Source organism: Lineus longissimus, chromosome 8 (assembly GCF_910592395.1).
Source record: "Lineus longissimus chromosome 8, tnLinLong1.2, whole genome shotgun sequence".
Classification (NCBI taxonomy): Eukaryota; Metazoa; Nemertea; class Pilidiophora; order Heteronemertea; family Lineidae; genus Lineus; species Lineus longissimus.
In genome coordinates this window covers 13717883-13743482 of record NC_088315.1, presented here as the reverse complement: position 1 = coordinate 13743482, position 25600 = coordinate 13717883, and the positions used below count along the sequence as shown (strand labels likewise).

The 25600-nt window shown below is 41.5% G+C and overlaps 1 long non-coding RNA gene across 2 annotated transcripts in view; it reads left to right on the top strand.

The window, feature by feature from the left end:
- LOC135492130 (uncharacterized) overlaps nucleotides 1-25600 on the top strand; it is a 195295-nt gene that overhangs the window by 143899 nt on the left and 25796 nt on the right. The window contains exon 2 of one of the 2 annotated variants that reach the window (XR_010448032.1): nucleotides 3738-3762. The exons of the other annotated variant lie outside the window; for it this stretch is intronic. This is a non-coding gene — a long non-coding RNA (uncharacterized LOC135492130). The remainder of the gene's footprint in view (nucleotides 1-3737; nucleotides 3763-25600) is intronic. 2 annotated transcript variants of the gene reach the window in all.

The window sequence follows — 25600 nt, the reverse complement described above, 5'->3', positions numbered from 1 at the left end:
AATAAACTTATCTTCTGTACTAAGATTAACAAAATGAGGGTGAATGTTTATAACAGAGTTATAAAAAGCTTGACGTGATGCGTTGTAACGTGGACAATGACATAAAAAGCGCATTTCGTCTTCACAGACATTTAAATTACAGAGTTTACAAGTGCGGAGTTCAGGTGGCGTGCCAGTGAAACGACCTGTTTCTATTTCTAGTGGTAGTACGCCGCAACGGAATTGTGCATATAATGAACGCTGGTTCCGTGAAAGAAAACATGTAACGTAATTCTCAACTTGGTATGTTTTCTTAAACTTAACATACGTCCTGAGCTTAGGCTTTAAGGCAATCATATGCGTCCAAGAATTGGAGCAAACCCGCCAAATCTCTCCCCGTACAGCCTCAAGGTTGCAGGCCCCGGGGTTGGCCCCATCCATCAGGTCAGCCCTCCCAACGTGTTGAAGGATAGAACGGACATTCGAGCACCAGTTATTATTCATGCGGCTCCGTCGCAGGTCATACAAAAAAACATGCTTTAGAATTCCGTTTCTGTTTAGATTACATAACCGATTCCAATACCGAACAATGTTAACCCATCTCCTATACCGGGCTGGCAACCATCCGAAATCTCCCTGGTATCCAACAATAGGTGCCCGGGGTGGCAGCCCAAGAAAGTACCGAATGGCCCGGTTTTGTACTGCCTCAATTTTGTCAAATGCACCGTACCCCCAAACTTCAGATCCATAATCGAGAATCGGTGCCACCCCCGGACTCAAAGAGCTTAGTGTATGTACTGTAGCCAATATCTCTGAACTCTCTGAACTTGTGAATGACACTCCAAGGGCTCTACCTCCACTTTGCCCTAAAGTCTCTGCATTAATGCTCATGTCTAAAAACTCGTCAAAAATCACTCCGAGGTATTTATACTTGCTGACCACTTGAATAGGGTCCTCATTCAAATGGAATTGAGCAGTAGTTTGTTTTCTTCGTTTCTTCCTGAAGTGTATCACCTTGGTCTTATCACAATTAACCTTCAGCCTCCATTTTGTACACCATTTTCCAAGATGCGACAAAATATGCTGCAGGTTTTCCTCATTTTCACGTAGAATAATAATATCATCCGCATAGAGAAGACAGCAAATGTGTTTTCCGTCAATAACAAGACCTTTGCCAAGGAGGTAAAGCTCGTCTACCAAGTAATTTAGAAAAACATTAAACAGTGTCGGGGACAGAACGTCCCCTTGCCTTACACCGGTCGTTGTACCAAACCATTCTGTGTTCCAGTTGTTGAGCTTCACACTAGAGAGAGTACCTTGGAATAAGTTGCTGATGACCCGGAAAATTTTCCATCAATGTTATAGTGAAGCAACTTAAACAATAGCAGATCTCGGTCAACCCAATCAAATGCTTTTTGCATATCAATAAAGCATGCAAATGTTGATTGACCCTGTTCTAATCTATTTTTCACAAGTGACGATACCGTGAAGATGTGATCGCTACACGACCTCTTTTTCCGGAAACCATTTTGTTCGTCGTTATACAGATCAAGAAATTCCATATATTCTACAATACGTCTATTTAGCACTGAAGTGAAAGCCTTGTAGACAGATGATAAAAGACTGATTCCTCTATAGTTTAGAGGCACACACGGATCCAAGCTGGCGTTCTTGGAAATAGGAATAATCATCGCTTTCAGTCAAACAGTAGGGAAAATACCAAACTCATACTATATTCTGATTGCACAGATAGCACCCCAACTAGACAGTGAGACCACGCATTGATTTCTTAAAGTACTACTTTCCTATGCGATCTACTCTGATTGGTCAATTAGTGATGCGGAGCCATCAATACCGACAGTGAGGTATCAATTTCTATTCTGAAACATCTCAAATCTAATAGCGAATAATGTGCGTTTTGACTGCTGCCATGTTTTGCACCAACCCAAGCGCTGAATTCAAAACGAGACTGACTTTGCTTGCGCAGAGTACGTTTACACCGTAAACCAGATCCAGATCTTTCAGAAGTGATCAGTTCATTCCCGATGCCAATTACTGTCAATAATAAAATAATAATAATAATAAATTAAGAAGAAGATAGACAAGTTTAACCCAATCAGTGAGCAGTGACCTTGGCCTGTTCAATACATATCATAATAAACTGGGGGTTTATCCGGTCTTAAATCGGTGAGTCGAGAGTAATGCAACTTTAAAGACAGGCCATGTTTTTTTCTTCTTCTGAATAATCTGACATAATGGGTGGCCATAAAAACGTCATGTTTATAACTCAGGCTGCTGACAAAAAAATAACAATGAAATTCGGCATACAATACCACATGGATACTGTAAGTGCGTGCTTAACATTTCATGCGTCCTGCATTGCTGTTTTTTGTTCCCTACGCCAATACCAATTGGTCAGTATATCTGTACGGATATTTTGTCCAGACACGCAAATCTACCACATTAAACATGCTTAAGATTTCCTTAACAGTCACTACATAAAGCTGCGCATAACTATACATGTGTAGACTCCCCTACGTAGCCTAGTGTTCAGCATAGGTGCATTTTGATCAAATACAATTGCTTTCACCGGGGTACTGAATATGAAATGCTTCTTTCAGAGGTCGACCGTTGTTTGAACTGATGCAGGATATTTCAGCGGCGTGTTTTTTACAGTCCTCTTTTTATACCACTCGCGATCAGGCCCTACCGATTACATTGGACTGAAATTTATTGATATTTCATGAACATTGTGAGAGTCATTGTGCTAAATCTTTTGCACTAGATTCACTCAAGATTTAGGAAATGACAGCATTAAGTGACAAAGTTTCGTTATAGTTGGATATAGCGAATTACGACTTGTAGTTTTGGTTTTAGATTAAAACATTTTTTATAAAATCTAGATTCGTGAAACTTGTGGGACATACTCATCATATCAATCACATCGACAACTTTTGAAATTTGTGTCAGGATATCAATCCTTTAAGTCCCAGACGTTCTTCTATAGTTACCCGATATAGTACATGATTAACAACATAGTCATGCGCATTTAAGGACATAAACTCAGCACCTGATGATGTTGCCAGTCATTTGTTTTGCTATTACTGCTAAATGAGTAATCTGAACAAGGATATAGTCACTTGGGGCCAGACGTTACAACCCTATCAGCCAATAACAGATTAAGCTGGGCGGATTGTAGGTTCAGTATGACATCGTTACCACAATTGTTATGAGATCAAAGTGTTAATTTGAGGATTATGTACAGACACTTGCCGCACATTGGCTGGAGGTAAAGCGCACGATAAAATAAAAAAATATCAGGCCAAATGACAACCATGCCCACATGTACCCAAGATACGTTTTTCAAGATGGACGAATCATGATCAACCGCCATTTGTCTAATTGCTTCAAACAGGCAGGAGTGGCTAACCGATATTCCAACAACCATGTCAACACATATTCCGCAAATTGCACCCAAGTACTGATGTCTTGTGTCGCTCGATCCGGTCCCGTATACATGTGCCGTGAGAAAATTATTAAATAATCATAATGCCCAAAGTGTGAGTGGCGGATGAATTATTAGGGAGTTTTCGCAAAGCCCCCAAAACGTACACGCGAACGCCTATCCAATTGTTCAATATAGTTATCAGGAGGTCGAACAATGGGATGGGCATGCACGCTAGTATTTCGGAGGTTTTGCACTCCCTAACACCTCTCTCTGGCCTGTATTTGTATGTCCATGTCGGTTATCGTTGCAGGTTTACGGTCGCTGCGGACGTCAAGGTAGGTTTAAGTCTTTGTTAAAGTATCTTTAATAGAAGGATGACCAGCTGAACCAGTACAGACAAAAAGGGCTCACGGGGCCACCCCTAATATTACAAACACCACAACAAGATGTCACCACTAGCCCTACATGAGAATCTGGGAGGGTCTGATCCTCCCCTGTATTCCAGTTAGGCGTTGAAGAGCTATGCTCAAAGGCTGTAATATCCAGGATAAATAATAACCTAGCAACGGCGAGTCTCCAAGGACGCTGTCAAGTTGGCCGGCGACAAGGGCGCATCCCAAATATTCAAACACCACAACATGATGTCACCAGAAGCCACTACCCGGTTTTCGATCGGGGTTTACGAGAATCCTTAGCGTTACAAACATCACAACAAGATGTTACCAATAGCCCAGCACGAAATCTGGGAGGGTCCAGAATTTCCGGTATTCCAGTTATTCCATGGAATAACTCCTCCGTCGGTTTAGATCGGATGACAACAAAACTAGTCCTGAAAGTCGATATTGATAGAGAGTATGTCTTGGCGGGCTTTGATTTTGGATTGGTTTCCATATAAGGGCAGGGTCAACATCTTGAGGGGGATTGTCAAAAGTCAACAGGAGTTCTCATTAGTATATGGAGGCATTTCATGAGTCGATAGTGCGGAAATATACCGAAATTGTTGAGGTGCCTACTAATGCTCTTTATTCTCCCATTCCATATCAATTTCAGTCTTTTTTTCACTTTTAACTGAAAGAAACAAACCCCTTGACCAGTTGATGGCTTTGCATGTAACCTTCACCACGTGCGAATATTTCTAAACACCCACCAATTATACACATCTCCATACCAGCCTCTTTTCACAGAGCAAGGTATTGTTACTTTGGCGCGTTAAGCATACATGCATAGCCTACAGACTAATATATTTTGGAACTGACCTATTTTTAGTACAGCAGGTATCCCGGGGGCCTGGTTGGGTGAAAACTTTCTGTCTGAGGGGATATTCCGAGGAACACCATAGGGGCATTGTTTAAGGGTGCTGTGTTAGCCAGAGCTGGCCCTTGATCGTTTTGATTATGAAGGGAACTTCAAATGAAGTTGACCATGGTCTGTCTAAAGAGCTCTACCTCAGCTTTCAGTACTTGTATCTGAAGAGGCGCTCTAGGCAAGGTCGATCAGGAAGCTGCTCACATTGCTGAACCTCTAGCTTGCCCTTTGTCTAAGTGCATTGCCCAAGACATTGCTAGGAGGAGCACGCCTTTTAAAGTTACCATGCAGTTCTGATATTTATTGCAACTGGTTCGAGCCATTGGTGTAGGCCTACGAAAAGGGGCCTATTGCTGACTCGTGTTATTGCCTCATCATCTCCATTGGAACAATCAACATACTTTTACAATATATGCAAGCAGCAGCACAGGGACCAGGTCTGTGGACAATTTGTTGGTTTAATTTGACTCTTCGATAATGGCCCTTTTGCTACTGCATTAGATTTTCATTGCAATTCAATATTTCGGCTTATGTAATTCAAGGCATAGCTAATTTCAACCTGCGTGCACAACGGGTATAATGCTGATAAAAGCAATAGAGTATGTGGACGGGATGATGTTCTAGATATCATGCTGTGGGGTGTTAAACGGATCCTTGTTGTTAGGGAATCAAATTTTTATGGGGAACGTTTTACAAAAAATCTGTGCTAAAGTAGGCTATAGGACTGAAAAAACCGAGGACAAGATGTCTCAGAAATCCGAGCTGTAGTCTCTACTTCAGGGAAATGTAGCTTTTGGTCGTTTACAAAATGTAGTACCTCCATCTTCTTGAGTAGTACTTGACAGATTAAATCGAAACTAATGCTGTTCGTTAGTCGAAATCAATAGGGCCGTCTACTCGTGCACCCAAAAACCGCATTCGGATTGGATCAGATCCGCCCCTATTCCATAACGGATGTGGTCTCAATCATATGAACCCGTTGAAGTTTACACATCCAACAACGATTGGGGTCTGATCAGGTATATTATGGCTGCGTTTTTCTTGGTTCCTACGGCAATCCGTTAGATGGCGCGATGGTGTCACGCTCTCCTGGAGTGTTGGTATCGCGGAGGTAAGGTAACAAACTTTCCTTTCCTCCCTTGTCATTCTAGAATCGATCATCGCCGGTGACGATCGGTTTCAAAGCGATATCGCTGCAAACAATAGTTTTATGATAGCTGGAATCCAGCTTCCTCCTACTTCCTTCGTCACTCCAGATGTGGAGCAATTCGAACGCCACATCATCGAACCATTTGTCCTTCAACATTATATGAATTAATTTAAAAGCAAGAGAGAAATCAAGAGAAATTTCAAAGTGAATACTAGGATATGTCAATGTTGGCGTGCGAAAACCACGTAATGTCAATATCAGGAATTGCCGAAGTACCAAAAAAGTGCTTCAATACGCATGCGTGTAGGTAAATTGTTGTCCCCTTTGAATCACATCAGACCTGGTCGCGTTTGCACGACCAATTTGGATCCGGAGCATTGAGGATCAGACCCATTGAGACCCGATGAAACCAGCTGAAATGATGGTCTACTCTGAGACCCGATCAGACCACATGAGGCGCGATGAGTCCCCATTACTATGCGTTTACAAGAGGACAATTTAGACCGCACTCGGATTCGATCGGATCTCATCGCTGTTTTGCTCGAGTGTGTAAACGGCCCTAGACTGATTGCTTCACAATTATCTGAAGAAAACGCACCAATTACGTAATTCTAAGTGCTACCTTTATGTTTATTTCTTTGTGATGTTAGGTTTAAGAAACACACGATGTTCGTTAGTATTGCCCTTCAAAGGTCAGTGAATTCCAAGCGCGAGAATTCCGTGACGATATGTCAGGTGTAGATCCATGAGATCCAGATCCAGTTCCAGAGAGAGCATCAGGTCTCGTACCTTTAGTAAACGGCTAAGCCATTTTTCAGTTAAATTGGCACAATTAGTTCATAGAGATTTCTTAACCGGCGGAACACAAGTTCCACATCAGAGGACAATTATTAACCCGTACATAAAAATACTAACAGTTCCTTAATTTCTTCTGTATTCAGAAAGTTCCAGCCTTCTTCACGTATAACCATTAATTCCCTAATCTGAGAAGCCACCATGTTTTGTCCGTTTCTATATTTTCCCTGTTTAAATCCCTCAACATTGTCCTCAAATCTGGAACCTGATATCTACTCCAAGTATGATTGTTAAAAAAAGTAGTAAAACTTTTCCCTATTGGCGACTTTGACCCCGAGGTGATTAACTGAACACTGACCCTAACGAACTTACTCTCTGAAACCCTCAATCCATGTATAAACTTGACAAACCTTTTCTCGAGTTGTGACTTTATACAAAAATCCTGCACAATATCTGGCAAGAGTACATTGAGTACGGTATGGTAAAAATAATAATCGTCGGATACATTTCCGCCATGCAATATACAGTTCTTCCATACATACATGAGACAAGTCCAATAATTGGTACCCATACAATGGCATACAATAACATTTAAATAAACTGTAGCGTGTCTGAAAATTTGCAAATCTAAGTTGAGCTAGAAGTAGGTTAGTCGATCCGCCTATAACAAGTAGCCAATGGTCCTTTAAAGGTCAGTCTCATGGCTTTGTTTCTGACGCCTCATAATCGCTGCACCCGAACCGAACGTACAATATTTTGCTGTGCGATCCGTATACGCCGTATACACCGGTGGCTGGACCAATGTTGTGGAACCAGCTACCTACGGAACTGACAACTTGTACTGACCTAACTACATTCAAGGCCCTCCTGAAGACTCATCTATTTGGGAGGGTCTTTGGTCTCAGATCTTTGATCAGTTTCTCTATTATTGTAAAGCGCTTTGAGCGGAGATCGCATCTCTGGATACAGCGCTATCTAAATTTCATTATGTGTCTATGTATGTATGTATGTATGTATGTATGTGTTATTCGGCAAAATCACATCCATTTGTAACCTACCTTTAGTTTTTCAGTGCTTCGCCATTTTACACCGGTTTGCATCCAAGCATGCAAAAACTGCATGCACTGTGAAATTGACGAAGTCACAAAAAACCTACCCTAATGTTATCCCATTAGTGAGAAAAAGGTATATCCTTAACATGTTGTTGTTTCCTGAGATGAAGAACAAGATTTCCTCAAGCTCAGACATAATAACTGCAGTCTCCATGAGCGGAAGGAGTCTGCTCCTTGAATAGGTTTTTGGAATTATCGTTTCTGCCCGTCATACAAGTAGGAAGGTTTCGCAAATCGAATTATGATGCAGGGACATTTACACATACAGGTAGTACAATTCACAGTCAATTGTATCAAAGTGTTAAGTATTTAAAAATGACACTCTTGGCTTTCCCTCATTTCTGCGCTTGTTTGAAAACATTCGTGGTCTCTAAGGCCGAAGTTCCATAGACCTCATTCGTTCATTTACCATGAGTCACTTTCCGGGTTTTTCTTTCATTCCTCGGTGAATGCACGCCACAAGGCCGTGCTTTTACAGGGGAACGAAAGCAAAAGGGGAAAATGAGTCCTGGGAAATGAACGAATGAGGTCTATGTAACTTCGGCCTAAGAATTAAGTTTTGTTGATGGGCGACTGATCGTTTCCTTGTTAGCCCCCCCCCCCCCCTCCCCGCCGCAGAGGCGCGGACGTCTATCAGTTATTACGGTGTTTTCGCACCCTAAACGCGAAGCGCCTACGTGAATGCCTATTGTCTGTAATGTGAAGTCCAGAAACTATAGGCTTCACGGTATTCATAGGATTAATTTGTTAAACGGATAAGGATTGGCATTATCTTAATTTGGTAAGCTCTTCGCCTTTGTTTCGCACCTGTCTTAGTTAATCTTATAAGCCAAAGTTCGGGAGTTTGGGTCACGCGTTCGAAGTCTCGTAAACAAAGTTTCGTTAGTCAGTTCTTAAAGGGATAGTGTTGGTGACCAATTCAAATAGTCTGAACCTCTCTAGTTTGTGCTGTCATGTGCTGCCATCTGGTTATAGGATTTTAAACCTGTTCTGAGCATGCTCGGTCAGTTGCAATTCGGCCTCCATTTTTCGAACATACATTTTCATCTTCTCTCAACAAAACCCTTATTTTTCCACCTTTTAACAACTTTCAAACCATAAATTACCAACTACCAACCGGTCATTTACCAAAAAAAGTACAAATTAAAGTGGTTTATTTCAACATTGTTGCTTGCCTCATTTAGTCCACGTTTTGTGTACAGTGCATTTGCACTTGTATTACATTGTGTGTACATTCTCACCAACTTTTCAATATAAAATTAAAAATACTACAAATTCTTCCTTCAAATAATTTCTGTTGTGCTGGTCACGCACAGATAGCTAGTAATTTCCTCTCGTAAAAGTATTGCTTAGCGTCCTGGTCGTGGTCACCTTGTACGTGGCTGTCCAATCACGGCTTTCCGCTGGTATATGACTACCAGAGGGCGGCACCTGACATGGTCAGTTCTTTCTGGACCCCCTCATCATCAGATGGCCTCGGCAATTCTTTAATTAAAAAGCTTTCATAATGATACTGGACTCTGGACTCGTGGCTCGGCTCCTACTTAAGCGGTGGTTACGGGGACACTCGCTCTCTCTGTTGCCATCATCCTCTGAACTAGGATTTTAGCGTGCACTGCCGTTAGGGTTACAAACTGATTGTGATTGTAAGTATGAATAAACTATTCTAATTATTACCCTGGCATTCCGACTTCATCTTCTTCCAGTAGTTGGTCTCCTGCAAGTTCTGTCGGTCTACGGCAGCAGGTCTCCTGGATACCTCGTATCCAGGACGCTTGTGTACATGTACCTGCACGTAAGCGTTCGCGTTAGTGTACTTTTTGCCTTCGCAAAATGTGTACGTGTATGTCTTCGTGTACTTCTTTCAATTGTGTAAAGAGTGGCAGTTGGCAATTTGAAGAGTTATCGCAAAACATCGATATTTTCATGCGACATTTCAGAATGTCAGAGCAATGGTCAAATGTTGAAAGCCTCCATTAAGCCATATAGTTTTGATTAGTACAGCTGGTTTTGAATACTTTATATGTCTACACCATCAAACCCAGGAATAATATTTTAAATCGACTCTGTGTTCAGATATGTATCGACTACACTTCATATTTTAATGGACTTTGTTTTTAATACATAATTAATTAATCTATTCTCGAATTATAGATATTACAAATGCAGCAATGAATGTGCTCTGACGGGGCCTCGAACCTGACGTTTTATGTTAATACAAAAGTTACTTTACAGCGAATTTAAAGTGGCCCGATTTTTTTTCGTTCCACAAAGTCGCGTTTTGGGATTTCTAAAATTTCACGCTGTCCCCACTGTGAATAACTTTTTTAGTATTTATGATTTGCTCATAACATTTGATCTTCATACGCACTACAGCATGTAGGAAATATAAGTAAACTATAAAGTTGATTACTTATCTGTAACTGTGCTTTTTCGTCGTCCAACTCGGACACACCCATTTTTCGGCAACTCCAGAAATGCTCACTTTCATTTCGACGCCTGCACGTGTAGTCCAGGTAACCTGGGCCCTATTCGCCGCGCAGCGGGGGGTCGAGGAAGCCCTAAATTTAACCGAGGCGAGCCATACATTGTCAGTGCATACAGTTGATGCACTGTCAATACTGAGCACTCAGGTTTTCCTGGTTTTTCAGTTGGCTCGAAGTTACCCATCTTTGTAAAAACACGTGACCGGACACCGGAAGCCGACGCCCCCAAATCTAGTTCATGGCTCCGCATCACTAATTGACCAATCAGCGTATATCGTATGGGAAAGTAGTACTTCAAGAAATCAATGCGAGGTCTCACTGTCTAGTAGGGGTGCTATCTGTGCAATCAGAATGTAGTTCCTCTGATATCATTAATTAAAGTTGTTTCTGGCGAACATTCTGATTATCTTTGAGCCTCATATGTTCACCGGTGTAGAAGTTTAAAATGTCCTAGGATAAAATGTCCGGGAACAAAGGATTCTATTATGCGCTTCAATCTCTGAGCTATTGACGGTCAGGGTCTCTATAGAACCATATTGCAGAATACAATAGGGCCGGACACTTTTTCCAGGGGGGACACTTTTTACTTTTACACCGGCGTTGATTTGAAGATCCTATTAACAAGCTGAGCCCTGAAACGTGGTGGACGCGTGAAATTAAGACAAAGACCCCAAACATATCAGGCCCCCAAACTCTGAAATTATCGTGGTCATCACCTGTCTAAAATGCTATAGATTTATGACCTGGGTGAGGTCTTTCATGGGTATTGGAAAACTATGGATTACAAAACCCTGGACAGGACTGCGAAAGTCTGGACTGACAGTCATCGCTCTCCACCGCCTGAGTGCTGTCATCATTATGATATCCGAGTGGGAATTGGGAGCTGATAACATGTGCTAATGTTGGTAGTTGGGGAGTGGATCCTTGGGTAGTAACATGCAGAAGGGTAGCATGCAGAAGGGTAACTAAGTGTAAGGTGCGGGTCCTAGGGCAAGATTGACACTTGGCAGACGGATCACGAAGGTAGAGGTGTGTGTCCTTGGGTAAGGCACTTGGCATGCAGAAGAGGTACTAAGTGTAAGGTGCGGGGCCTAGGGCAAGACTGACACTTGGCAGACGGGTCACGAAGGTAGAGGTGTGTGTCCTTGGGTAAGGCACTTGGCATGCAGAAGAGTTACTAAGTGTAAGGTGCGGGTCCTAGGGCAAGATTGACACTTGGCAGACGGATCTCGAAGGTAGAGGTGTGTGTCCTTGGGTAAGGCACTTGGCATGCAGAAGAGTTACTAAGTGTAAGGTGCGGGGCCTAGGTCAAGACTGACACTTGGCAGACGGATCACGAAAGGGAGAGGTGTGTGTCCTTGGGTAAGGCACTTGGCATGCAGAAGAGTTACTAAGTGTAAGGTGCAGGGCCTAGGGCAAGACTGACACTTGGCAGACGGGTCACGAAGGTAGAGGTGCAGGTCCTTGGGCAAGGCACTTGGCAGAAAGGTCACGAAATGTGAGGTGTGGATCGGCATTTGCCAAGGGGGCAAATTGACATTACGTAATAATTTTTCAGGCATATCGATTGTGCTATTAAGGGGGTGCGTATCTTTGTTCCCAGAGTTCTTGTTCCCGCAATTGTAAGGCCCTCACACAGCATCACTGCCAGCAAGATAAACATATTGTCTAAACCACACCCAAGAACATTCGAATCCCTCCACAAACCTTTTCGCTTCTTGCCGCTGCAAGTGAAAATTCTTATAAAACTTCGGATCCTATCTCTATCTTTGGTAGGAGATTCTGGCTCTATGATGACTTTGAGAACCGAAGGGGTATTGGAAAATGTGCTGAGACAGGGCACCAGTTTATTAACTCCAGGAGCGGAAGATTGATGACTGTCAGTACAGACTTTCCCAGTCCAGTCCAGTGTTCTGTAGTTCATAGTATTCAAATACTAGTTATTCTGTCCTGCAAAAATTAAGTTCGAGTGAGATATTGGAAAAACGTTATGGCAGTTTTTATGTCTAAAGGAAAATGGCTTAAAATCTATTAGTGATGTGTAGCTCTATGACGAGTGAAATGCCGTCAAGTACCGGTCTCCGTTAAATGAGAGAATGGAGGAGACTGGTGAAAGAGTCTACTGCACGTGTGAATCGTGAGAAAATGACGTCAGCGACTTCATGGCAAGTTTCGTCATGTTGTTGCGTCAAAACGCATACCAGACGGTAGCTGATAAAGCTTGGAATCAGTGAAACCATGTAACCAGTGATAAACCTTGGAATAGTCAGTACTAAACCGTGGAATCACTGTGCAAGTACCGCGTGAAATCGGGCGCTTTCCTTCCACGATTTATACCCTCCCAACTGCCAATCTCGTCCCAGCTGACTTTATTGATAGCAATTTGCCAGTAGTTCCAGAATCAACCTTTTTGTGGAGGATGACGTCATCATTGAATGCATTAGAAATGTATTGTTGTCGTTAAAAAATAAACTTTTATTCATGACGGGCCGCCATTTGCAAATATCTAATTATTGCTCTTCGATGAAAGCAAAAGTAAGCTTTTGTGATTGTTTTGTATTCCATATACTAAAATAAAACGTTTTTATTAGAAGAATCATTTGTATATATAATGCTCTGATATAGCTCAGTGGATATGACAAACATGCAAACGGGAATCACTAAAAAATGTGTCCGCTTAGAACTGGTTACATCACGAAAATATCTCTACATCCCTCGATGTGTACATGAATATGTACGAAATCGCTCACAGCGAAGGAATTTATTCACATTTTTCATCTCCAAACCCGGCTAAAACCTTCGGTAATAAACCTTCATCTACGTTTCTACGGATAAGTGCCAGCCGGTACTGCATGATGTAGTCAATCTTCTCTGTATCACCCTGTATGATCACACCGCTCCGTAGTTCAAATAGGGCCCGTGTGGTGGCGTAGTAAGCGGAGCGCTGATTGGTCCATATTAGGGGTGTGTGGTGGGCGTGTCGTGACGTGCATGCCTATATTTGGGAGATCAGTAATGTACACTGGAGGCGAGGTATGACTGGGTTGTTCTAAAATGTAGATTATTGAATCGGATATGCGACTGATTTCTAAACTACCGTCAAATTCCGATCTGATCATGTAAAAATAAGCTCCAATATTGATTCGTAACCACCTTAGGTTCAAATGGCATTATTTCATGTTTTTATGCATTTTTAGGACTGATTCCAAGGTTTATCACTGGTTTCAAGGTTTCACTGTTTCCAAGCTTTATCACCTACCATACCAGACCACACATAAAAATACTGCTCGAGTTTGTGATCCGAGTTGTCAGATTGCACGAGTTGATTTTTTCCGGCCTTAGAAAACTTAACGAGTGCTATCTGGTGACGAGGATCACACACGAGGGCAGTATTATATTTATCACATACCACACATATTCCTAGAAGTATCAAGAAAATGTTGATTAAAAGGCAATAAGTGTAATTTTTTGGGCCAAAAATATCTCATGACGTAAATGCGTCAAGAAGTAAGTTTTGAGGTAACGACGACACGACTTCACGCCGATGTCGAAAGCCAACACTGAGGGAATTCCTTGGCAGGTAGAAAACGCGGAATTTCGTCTGTATTATTCCGCATGTATAGGGACTATTTTTAGAAATTACAAATTACAAATTGTATACTTTATCTTATAAATAAGTACAAGTACCGTAAAAATATTACTTTTGGCCGTAGAAATTCTCGCTACATCGAGTTCCATCCTGAGAGAGAAGCCCTGATGCGTATTCTCCTGTCTATTCTCTTTGAGATTCTATAGGAGAGGATGGCATTTCTCCTTTCTGATTAGGACATTGTAATCAAAAGTGTATTTTATCATATATTTTATTTTCATTGATTGCATTACTGTGAGAATGTTCCGAGCAGAATCTCCCACATAAATTCGGGCATGGCACCCGGCCCGATGTAGGGCCTGTAGCATGGAGATAGAATGCACGCACACAGAAGACTCATTCATTGTATGCGAGCCCCTTTCGTCATGGGCCCTAGACACTCGCGATTAGTTTACTTTTTAATTTCCTGACTTCAAGGCCTAGCGTGACCCTGAAAAGGTCTTAACAAACACATACAGGTGTCAGATTATTTGATGTCAAATGTGATGGCGATGGCAACAAACGTCGCAACATTAGTTTACGGCCTGAAGAACCACGCTGACCGTGCATTTGCTAGCAGGCTTCGCGGATGGCTGAGACATTTTTGAATCGGTTCGGTCATGTCAATGTAGGCCTAGCCTACATACACCCGGAATCCATCATCATGTCGACTCCACTGTATTTTCGCGGCCATAGACATTCGCGATTAGTTTACTTTTTAATTTCCTGACTTCAACCCCTAGCGTGACCCTGAAAAGGCTTACTGGACTTTGCGCAATATTTCGCCAAAAAAGTATTCTACGCAACGGTCCCTAGGTGACTTTTCCTATTCATAAAACACAGCCTGTCCATCCTAGATCGTGGTTATATGGGGAGTAATCGTTGTAAAATTAAGCCAAACGCAAAGACAGTTAACCCGGGTACCACTATGTTTACGATGCGAACAAGCCGTGTAAGTCATTATCAGCATTTTTTTCATTGAACATTTGCGGGTACAGCGTCACAGGGAGCAGCATTGAACGGTAAACAGGTTCACATCATATTCAGACAACGGCTTGTAACGGCCATACAGGAAACGATTCGTATCAAAAACTGACGATCACAACTATTCGCTTGCTGAGAGTATACATTACGCGCATACATTACTTTCAGACATTTGAGCTTCCAAGCTTTGAGAAATAACATGTCATGTGCGAATTTTGCATGTAATTTTGGTAATTTACGTCAGTACATTTTCAACCCCGAAAAGTGTGAAGTGAAGTTATGCTTTTATTTAGTAAAAATCAGTAGGCATGTCCAACAAGACATGTGTCTCAGCTGCCTGGGTGGGTGTGGGTCATCACTCAAAAGTCGTTCTCTGCAATGCATGCAAGCACTGCGTGTGTGTTTAATTTGTGTATACAATGTACGTTACCCTCTCTACTTCAAATGAATTAACTCATAAGGGTTTGATTAATTGATTAAAAACACGTATTCATAATGGAAAACACATCCGTACTGGTGACTGACACCATGTATCGAACTTGACGTACCGGGGTAAAACATAATGGTCGCTCCCCCATTTCGCTCGTTTCGTTTCGTTGCGCAAAGTCTAGTAAGCCTTGCAAACATACAATCCAACTTTGCGTCAGGAATTGGCGGAGGCGCAATGGCTTGGCTGCTTTAATTCAAGGGTTGATAACCTGTTGCAATTTTAAACTGGTAACTGTGGAAGCATTGCTACAGCACCTTATACAGCGCAATAGATCCATGCACTTGATTGGGAACAACGTTTACATAACGTAGTGCTGGCCGTCCTCCGGCAGTTATAAAACGCGGATTTCCGCGGAAATCCTCGGAAAAATCACAAAGCCGCCAGTAAATACGCGCATAACATTTAATGATAATCATATTATACAAATAACAACATAAATCATGAATCGGAGGCAAGAACTACCAGTTATCTGCACATTTCGTCGGTCAGATTTTAATCCTCTGGAGCGCCATTCATGCCATTCCGATCGACTCTTCCCTCTTTTTTTCTTGGTGTTGATAAACTTTGAATGTTATCTTCGACACCACCGTGGTTCCTTCCCTAACGGAACACATTACGAGGTTGCTTTCAAGTGTGATTGATGCCCGGATTGATGTACGTTACGGTATATGCCTCCTTCAAATATAAGTCGATGACGAACTGAATTCTGGTCTACGAAATTTTTTTAGGACAATCTCCTTGCAGCTCGGACCGAACCAACCATATGCGACTGCACATTGGAGTCTATTTTTAGCAATCACAAAAACTTACTTCGCGGCCGTCTGGAGTATAAGTTTATTTCAAACTACAAGGTGCTTGTGATTTACGGCGCATACAGCGCGCCATATAACGGGGATTCCCAAAGACCTTGTCACCAGGAGTACTTCATGCGCACAACAATGGACACTACTAATATGAAAAACTCTCACCTGCGGTTCAGGTAGCCACCCTGTAGCCAAGTTAGATTTTTCCGCGGATTTCCGGGGAAATCCGCGTTTTATAACAGCCGGCCGTCCTCAGGTCGCCATGCATTTTTACATTACTGTAACGTGACGCATCGCTGGTTCGAGTCCCACTTGAGCCGTTATTTTTACACATTTTTTTTCTTCTTATTTTTCCTTTCCTATTCCAACTTTCACTGATCAATACAGTGTCCCTTTAACTCTTAACATGTGGGTCTGAACGACCTTTTGGTAATCACTACAGTGTCCCTTTAACTCGAAACTTCTGTTTGGTAATCGAAACAGTGCCCCTTTAACTCAAAACTTCTGGGTCCAACTTTCCATTCATAAATTCCACTTTTTCACCGCTTGTCAAACATTTATGCGATCTTGCTGGAAACTCTTAAAGCTGACAGGCCAAATAATTATACACTCCCGAGTAAGGTCGAAGCTGTCTTTGCTTTCTATATTCCTGTATGGAATGTTCGTGATGTGCATTTGGATATTCTACTGAATATCACATTCTTTATCTGGAGACTATAGCAATTAACACTGGTAACACCCATACGTCGCATACCACGTGACCAACGGATATTGATACTACCTCAAAATGATCTGATGTAAATTCAAGTTACACGTGATACCATTTTGCCCGTTTGCCTTGGCTAGTGCCTTAGTCCTCTCCCCTCTAAAGCGGTAACCTGAAAAATGCCGATCGGTCACAGATCGGTAACTGACTTGATTAGGGCCCGATCTGTCTTCGCCTTGTATAGTCCTATCCTGTATGGATACTGATGGCTCAGCGAGCAAGTGCAGGTGCTTTTAGGCGTTGTGAAATCGAATCTCGCTGTGATATTTTTTTCTTTTTATTTCTTTTCTATTATTTTTTTGTTGTTTTTTGCATTATTCATCACAACATGCACATTGTGAATCAAGTCATACCAGTGATTTATTATAGCAAGAAAATACCACTCAGGCAGAGTTTGCAACCGAAGTGAGGATGTTATGAATTGGCGTCATGTTGCACACCCGACTACATATCAAAGCGACATTTTGTTTGTTTTTTTTAATTTGATTTGGTTGATATCCTAACAGTTCGTTGTGGATATAGCCGAAACCTCCGGAAAACCTACGACTTATCGAAGTGGCACTGGGCGACAGGACGAGGCCTGTCAACTGCGTCCGAAGAGTAGAATTGTTACTAAAATCACGTCAATAATACAGTCATTGTTCTACTCTTGTTCAGAATTGCTGGTCTGCTGATGAAATACCAGTGAGGATATTACAGTATTTAGGTTTGTATAAATTCTATGAGACTTTGGATATTACAATGCCGTACTAGTCTACAGGGTGGCCCAGAATGATTTTCCTTTGGACAATCGAATTCTATTGTGTATCCATTGTGTGACGGAAAATAATTCTGGGCCACCCTGTAGAATACACTGTAGTGCTACCCTGTCACGCCATCTGTCGTATGAACTCAACTCTCATATCCAATCGCACCTCACTCGGTCAGACTGATGACAATGACCAATAAGCGATGAATAAGGCAAAAAAAGTGAATATAACGGACCGTGGGCTCAGAGGAAAAAGGAATGCATTCGACTGCATCCACTTCTTTGTAATGACGAGGTTGAAACAGTTATAACACTTGAACCTATTATTTTTTGGCTTCTGATGAAAGGCCCCGACGCCCTGACACCCGACGCCCACCTGCGCCCGGTCTGCAGATTATACCTTTGCAAATGTTATATTCAATCCACGATTGCAGGTCACGTGATGTAAATAAACGCACGCGGTACACACGTTGCTTTTCAATACCAAATACGGATAATTATTTTCCCGGGAATTTCATGCGGGAATGAGACTGAGACCTTTGTTAGAATTTACTCCAGACGTAAAGGGTTAAAACCCCTACGTCTGGACTAATTGTGAGTTTCAAATGAGCCAAGGCATTGGTGACATCTCCTTTTCAAATCAATGCACTTGTAGGAGGCATTTCCGACCTATCAACGGTTTATCTTACTTTTTCCCGATTTTGAACTGATATGTGTATTATTTACATATTTACACCATAGATCATTACAATCGGTTTCGACCTTCATCGGTCCTCATCAGGCGGTCAAATGATTACTGGAAAGAATATACTACACACGGGAGTTGTACATATCTCACATAATACATGTTGAAAAGGGATTAACAGGATTAGAACTATTCCAGTGTGAAGAATGAACCACTTTCAAATAACTGCTTGTTATGGTTATATTGGCTAATTTGATATGAATTGCTTCTTTTATTGTAGTTTCGAAATATCTTCTCCCAGCGTCTAGTATATTGAAAAGCAATACGAAACAGACTCTAAGCATTCTGAAAGAGACTGTGAGGTTTGGTAACAGGAACAAGTCTCAAGATGTTGTTTGATTGCAGAAGTCAAAGTGGTGCAATGTTCATTCGTCCTGGTAGCTCTGAAATAACTTCACTGGTGGAAAATACGTAAATATGTAAATACACATTTCTGTTCAAAATCAGATTATTTTTAGGTGCCGTTTTCCTCCCTCCCACAACACTAAATGACATCTGATATCGAGTGACGCAATCAATATTGATGTAAATTTCCATTAACTAATCATAGAGCTTCTGTTTTTAGATCATTACGTTTAGAGGCCCTTAGAACCAAATTTGAACAATTCAGGTCCTCCCAAGATTGGCCTATTGTCCCGCAAGCCTAATCCCTGAACTGATAGTCTAGCATTACGATGGGGTATCAGCTCTCGGACAATGCACGGGTTAGATCAAACGATAGACAGCGCGCGATTTGACCAACATTGATCAAACTAAACTATTGCAACCTTTTTCTTTCGTGACTGGACAATCACACAACTCATTTGCTTAATGAGGTGTTTGCATAAGGAAAACCCATCTGTCCGGTATAACTCTGGAAGCGCCCGTTTTCCCTCTTTCTGCAGGATGTCTTATTCATATATATATATTAATAAATCACAAAACTGTCGCATTGACTCCTAGCTCTGTTCACCACACAAGTGAAATATTGCCAATTGGACAAGACAAGCCATTTTAGCGCATCGAAAGTCCCTTATGATACCATATGCGGCAGAGTCAGTAAACCGACTTATACTTTATTGGCAACAAAGGTTACCATTGGCGACGCTTGGAGAATGGACCCCGTGCACAGTGATAGTATTGTGGTCAGGCGCTATCTTACTCTCACTGCTTGAATTTTCCGCCATTGCAATCTGAATGTGGTGAAATACCTCATCCACGAAATTACATTACATTATAGTGTGGCTTTAAAAAAAAAGGATTCATATTGCATTTCAAGTCTTTGCCCAAAAAACAATTCCTCCTGAAACAAAGTGGTTTTGAGGGGTTTTATGCGCACTATTTTGGTAGCGTATGGAAAATTGCTTCGTGATCGGGTTTGTTCGTGCAGACAATGATTTTATTATAAAGGAGACAAGAATGTCGTGAGGTTTAAGGTAGTTTAATTGGTCTCCGCATCATAACCTCACCACGAACATGTATAAATTTACAGTATACACAAACAAAAGTTCACTAGTGAAAGGCGTGTACGTCTTACATGTACACACGGATCATTGTGAACACGATCTATCAAGTAAGTAACCTGGCCCTCTTGATTACTCTTGGGAGTACACGAAAGTTAATGTGCCACAGAAACTCATGGAAACTTGTGATATAAGTTCTCAAAAATCGTAATGAAAAGTGGGCTTACCTGAAGTAAAGGAGACAAGAATGTCGTGAGGTTAAAGCTATTTTGATTGGTCTCCGCAGCATAAGCTGACGATTCAATCCAAGTCAGGCCTGGATGATGCCCGGAGCCAATCAAAATGCTTCAACCACACGTGGTCTCTTGTTCCCTTGACTTCACTCGTTCCGTTAAAATCAAGCACGACGAATTGCTGGCAACCAGATGTTTTGCCAGCAACCTAATATTGTTCATCCGAGTACGTGCCATTTGGCTGTTTGAGAAATGAGCAGACATCATGATCCTGTTCTGTTCTAATACGTTGCATCTAATTGACTGATTATGACAAAAGAATGGATTGATACGTACCGCAGAAGTCCAATAAGACAGTCGAAAAGCCTGGTGTGTGTCCAGTTCGTGATAACCAAAAGTAATGTCATTTATATCAAAACAAAATGACGTTCACGTTTAAACGCGTTGGTGACTGTTGACCCAAACGATTCGAATGGGTGAAAGTCGGGTGTGGAGTATAAGTAGCGTCATAAACATGATTGTGTGATGAATGAATTGTCTACCTCCATTAGTTACAAAGATTTTATGAGAAATTTAGTTAGAAGTTCTAGGAAATAAAATACATAACATATTAATTTGAAGCTAAGCTAGTGTTGGCCCTTGAACTGTTTTAATCACAGACTCGAAGATATTTAGTAAATCGCCACAAAACAGTACGGCATTTTGTTCGGAAATTCTTGCCACGTACATTTGTGACATCATATATTCAATACACGTGCAATGGAAGGCAATTCTGGCAGAGACAATGGACCATATGAATAAAAACTAGCATTTGCTTTCCCTACCGATTTTGAATCATTTGCTTGTACTCGTATGAATAAAACCGTAGCAAATGCTCGGAAATTTAAGTCTGCTACAATTCTAAGCAAACGATTTTTAGCCTCTAGAGCTTGCTTCGAAAGGGAGGAAATGCTTGTCTTCATATGAACAAAGCATAGCATATGCTTTTTACTTGTTAGGAAATGCTTCGAGTTTTCAAGGTTGCACCTGAGGTGGCTAGCAAATTGAAGTAAGAGGTTTGTCATCTTCCGAACGGCTGATTTTATGCGTTTTGGTGACGAAAATTGTACTTGCCATTAAAGCCATGTCACGTAGATACATATCATTCACTGCATCGATTTTATGAGGCTACGTGTAGCGGAGGTTATAGCATTTGACAATTTATTCGGAGGACACTCGAGATGGGGCTTTGAGCACGAAAGACCAAATGTTAAAGGATAGCTCCTGGAATAAATCGTTGGCAGCCTTTTTGAACGAAACCAATGGAAATATATTAAATGAGTATTCCTCTTTACCACAAACCTTTTGAAAGTGGAAGAAATATTATAGTTCAGGGAGAAAAATTGATATTAAAAGTCCCTATTTTACTGACATGGACAGCGCCATTTTGAGTCAAATTTCCCTCGGTGATGACGCGGTGTGTGCAATGGCAGTGATTGGCTGAAATTCCGAAGCACAGATCGTGCATATTGTGGGCTTGTCACCGCTTTTCGCGCGTGCGCAGTGTATGAATCCATGTCAATATCCGTTTCTTCGCGATCTCTCTCGCATGTCTCAAGATTTCACGCAATTAAATCATTCTAATTTCGTTTTATTTGGACATTCGCGTAATAAATGGATTGCTTGAATGCAAAATGCCTCGGTTCATAGTCCTCATTTTGGCCATCAACATCGGGTCCAGCTGCATCTTCAATAGCTTGAGCCATAGCGTCATTGCCGTCAATCTCCCCCTCTCTTCATATTCCGGCTCAAACTGGTAGCCCTGTACACCAACATTTCCCCCTACATCCAAATCTTCATAACTCCCGCTGCTCATCGAAGTGTCACTGCTGTCAACGTAGCTTTCATCATCTGAAGCCCCCTTGATAACAATACAATAACACGATCTCAAAATATCAATCGGCTGACTGTTATTGTGACAATACTGACAATGTGAATTGCACACGTGACGTCACGATTCTCCGGTTTTTGGGAGGAGAGATCGCGAAAAAAGTGAGAAAATGGCGCCCTCCATAAACTCTGTGTTTAGTGGATTTAAAACACCTTTATTGGTACAAACGCAAATTTTTGAGCGATATACAGTCCTATATTGGAATAATAATGATATACGGAATATGCAGGTGCGTTAGTTTTCCCGATTATCGCTGTAGCGATTTATTCCAGGAGCTATTCTTTAAGTGTTCATAATTGCGAGAACTCAGGTTTCGGCCGGCGAGGTTGAGGACTATTTTTTTATGCCAATAAAGCGTAAAGCGTAAAGCATTGCGGAGGCTTTATGTTTTACCAATGTCCGTCAGCCGTCAGGCGTCAGGCGTCAGGCGTCTGTAAACGTTTCGTTTCCGCTCATTTTAAGGAGAACGCTTTTAGTGATGACCACGAAACCTTTATTGTGGGTTGAACTTTACTAAAGGAAGGATCCTTTCGAAAACGGGCTCGTTCTGATTCTCATTATGGCCTCTAGGGCGGCGTGCTTGAAATTGATTTCCGTGTATTTCGAGGAGAACCGTTCGTCAGATCAAAATCATTTTTGGTATGTACGTTGGGGGTGACTAGAGGGAAGTTCCTTTCGAAAACAGGCTCGTTCCGATTGTTAATATGGCCACCAGGGCGGTGTGCTTGAAATCAATTTCCGTCAATTTCGAGGAGAACCGTTTGTCCGATCAAATTTATTTTTGGTATTTGCGCTAGGGTTGACTGGAAGAAAGTTCCTTTCGAAAACTGGCTTGTTCCGATTGTCAATATGGCCACCAGGGCGGCGTGCTTGAAATCGGTTTCCGTCAATTGCGAGGAGAACCATTTTTCTGATCAAGTTCATTTTTATGCCCCCGCCAATTCGTTATGCATTGCAGAGGCATTATGTTTTACCGATGTCCGTTCGTCCCGTCCGTGTGTCCGTCCGTCTGTGTATCAAGAAAAAGATAACGTGTACAGCGGGCATTACAGACCATTAACTCCTTCACGATGTCAACTAAACCCTGTCAGCTATGACACCAGCTGCCCGGGGTTGTCTGAAAAACACTTTCCTAATACACCAACTCAATGTGCTGACGCGGGGGCATATGCCACGCCCTGCGTCGCTCTTGTCTTTCAAAGTAATCACTCCAAAACAATTGCAAAGGGGCTCACTCTTAGCAGTAGAGGCTCTAGTATGTATAACGAGGCATATTATTAAACGGATTCAGGAATTACCAAGTTAGATGACAGATGAGTCGGATGATGATGAAGCGAGAGAGTGTGTCAACGAGGACAGAAAACTTTGCACTTTCACCATCTTTTCATCAGAAGACCTCTTGACCCCCTATCCTCGAATACCAAGGTCAGTCGTGAGCTCCTCTCCCACACACATAACTCAAAAAACTTGGTCATTTATAGGTTCCAAGTGAAAAACCCTGAAGTTCAGGATGCTTTAACCCCTTCTAACAATGCCAAAACCACAAGATGAAATAGATTACCATCACCGACCATTCATAAAAAATATGATATCGGGACTGAATTTCAAACATTTGCTAGAAGATTTTTATCAAAATTCGGGGCCTACAACATTGTTTATTAGCAGGCATGCAATTTAAAATACTTGATCACTACTCAGTGCTTACTTCGAGTCATATTCCAAGTACGATATTTGTGACAAACTAGGCGTTGATGACCCGAAATTTTTGCTAATATGATAAGATTCCGCTCCAATAATGTCATTATCCCCAAATATCCATAAATAACGGTATTTACTACTCAAAAAGTTTTCCAGTCACTGTCAGGAGGAAAGTATATTTAACTAAACGTATGGACATCATTCAAAACTGTATGGTATTCAATTACGTGTGTCACAAATGCAATGATAATGAATATTTACGCGTGACTTATATACAAAGCCTAAGCTATACTGATGAAATCAATGACATGCTGCAAAATCTAGTACTATAAGAGTCAAACAGGAATGGGCGGAGGCCAAATGTCGATGTTGTTTTGTTTTTGGGGTGGGGGGGGGCGCGGATTTTATTTCAAAATGTATTTGTGGCACATTTTCACAGAAATTGGTCAATCACTGGCTGATACAACGATTTTTAAAAACATCCTACAAATCTCGTTCTTTATATGAGCCGGAAATCAGTCGCTGCAGCCACGAATTCCACCCACAAATCAAACGAAGATCAGTGGCGAAACAAATATCGTTGGCGATTGTCTTTTGCGAACGCCGCAGCACTCAAGGTCATCAATCATATTGCACTTATGTTCAAGTCCTGGTGTACAATGTATTTCCATTAAACAACTACTAACAATACTCTGCATGAAATCGTTCCCAAGATTGGTCCTGCGGTCATAGTCACGATAACATGTCCACTTGCTGAGTGGAATGGCGCTGGAGTGGCTGGGGCAGCATTGTAAGTGTTTGCAATTGTTTTAACAATACATGGACGCTTGTTGATTGCTATATTTGACAGGTTTTAATACATTCTAGTCAATTTACACACTGAAGTATTTTGAGTGAGAAATGAGAAAGCTTGTTGATTATAGGCCGCATGATGGCCTTTTAAAAACATAAATCAAACTTCCTGTTTCGTGATGACTGATGAGTGTATGATTTGAATGCAGGAAACAAGTTTTAAAGCTAATATTTAGAGTAGAAGAGACGAAATTACTGATGCTTCTGTATTTGTATAATAACAAAAAAGAAGATAAATAAGAGGCATTTCTAAAATCGTGTTTTGCTTCCAATTTATAGATATAGATTTTATTCGTTACAAGTAGTTAAAGACAGTGTAGTAATCGTGTGCTTATATATGCATGTGCATGTGCATGTGCACGTGCATGTGCAGAAACACCAAACATACATTTCTCATCTCGAGAAGAACAATTTGTCAACATTTACATCTCCATGTATATAATCCCCCCCCCCCTTTAGGTAGGGTGCGTAAGCTATACATGCGTGAAGGAATTAGTGCATTTCCATTAGAAATTCTCTGTATAGCTTGAAAAAAAATTTTTTGGTCAAAAATGGCGCTGATAAATATGCGGGGTAGTCATGGTAGTTTCATGTGTCCGGCGTCGCTCCAGCGCATCGGCAAGTCGCGCCCCATTGGCTGATTTTCAATTTTCAAGAATTAATTTCAATTTTAGGGGGGTTCGGGGGGCCTTTCCCCTCGACACATGCCTAAAAAAATCAGGAAACATTTATTTGTACTCTAATTAGAAAAACTGCCGCCTAAATCACGCATTACTCACAAAAATGCCGACGTTTTGTTTCAGTTTTGCCGAGGTCACGTGACATATAGTATATTCCACACACGCGCGTGCGCTCGCCTGGTAACTGTTGCCAAGACGTGTTTCTTCAGTGTTTTCTCGAAATAAAACTAAATCAACAATACAATATGATCCAAATAATGCAAATAAGCTTTTCGTACCATCTAACATGCACTTGACTGCCCACTGCGCGTGCAAATTAGCGAGAA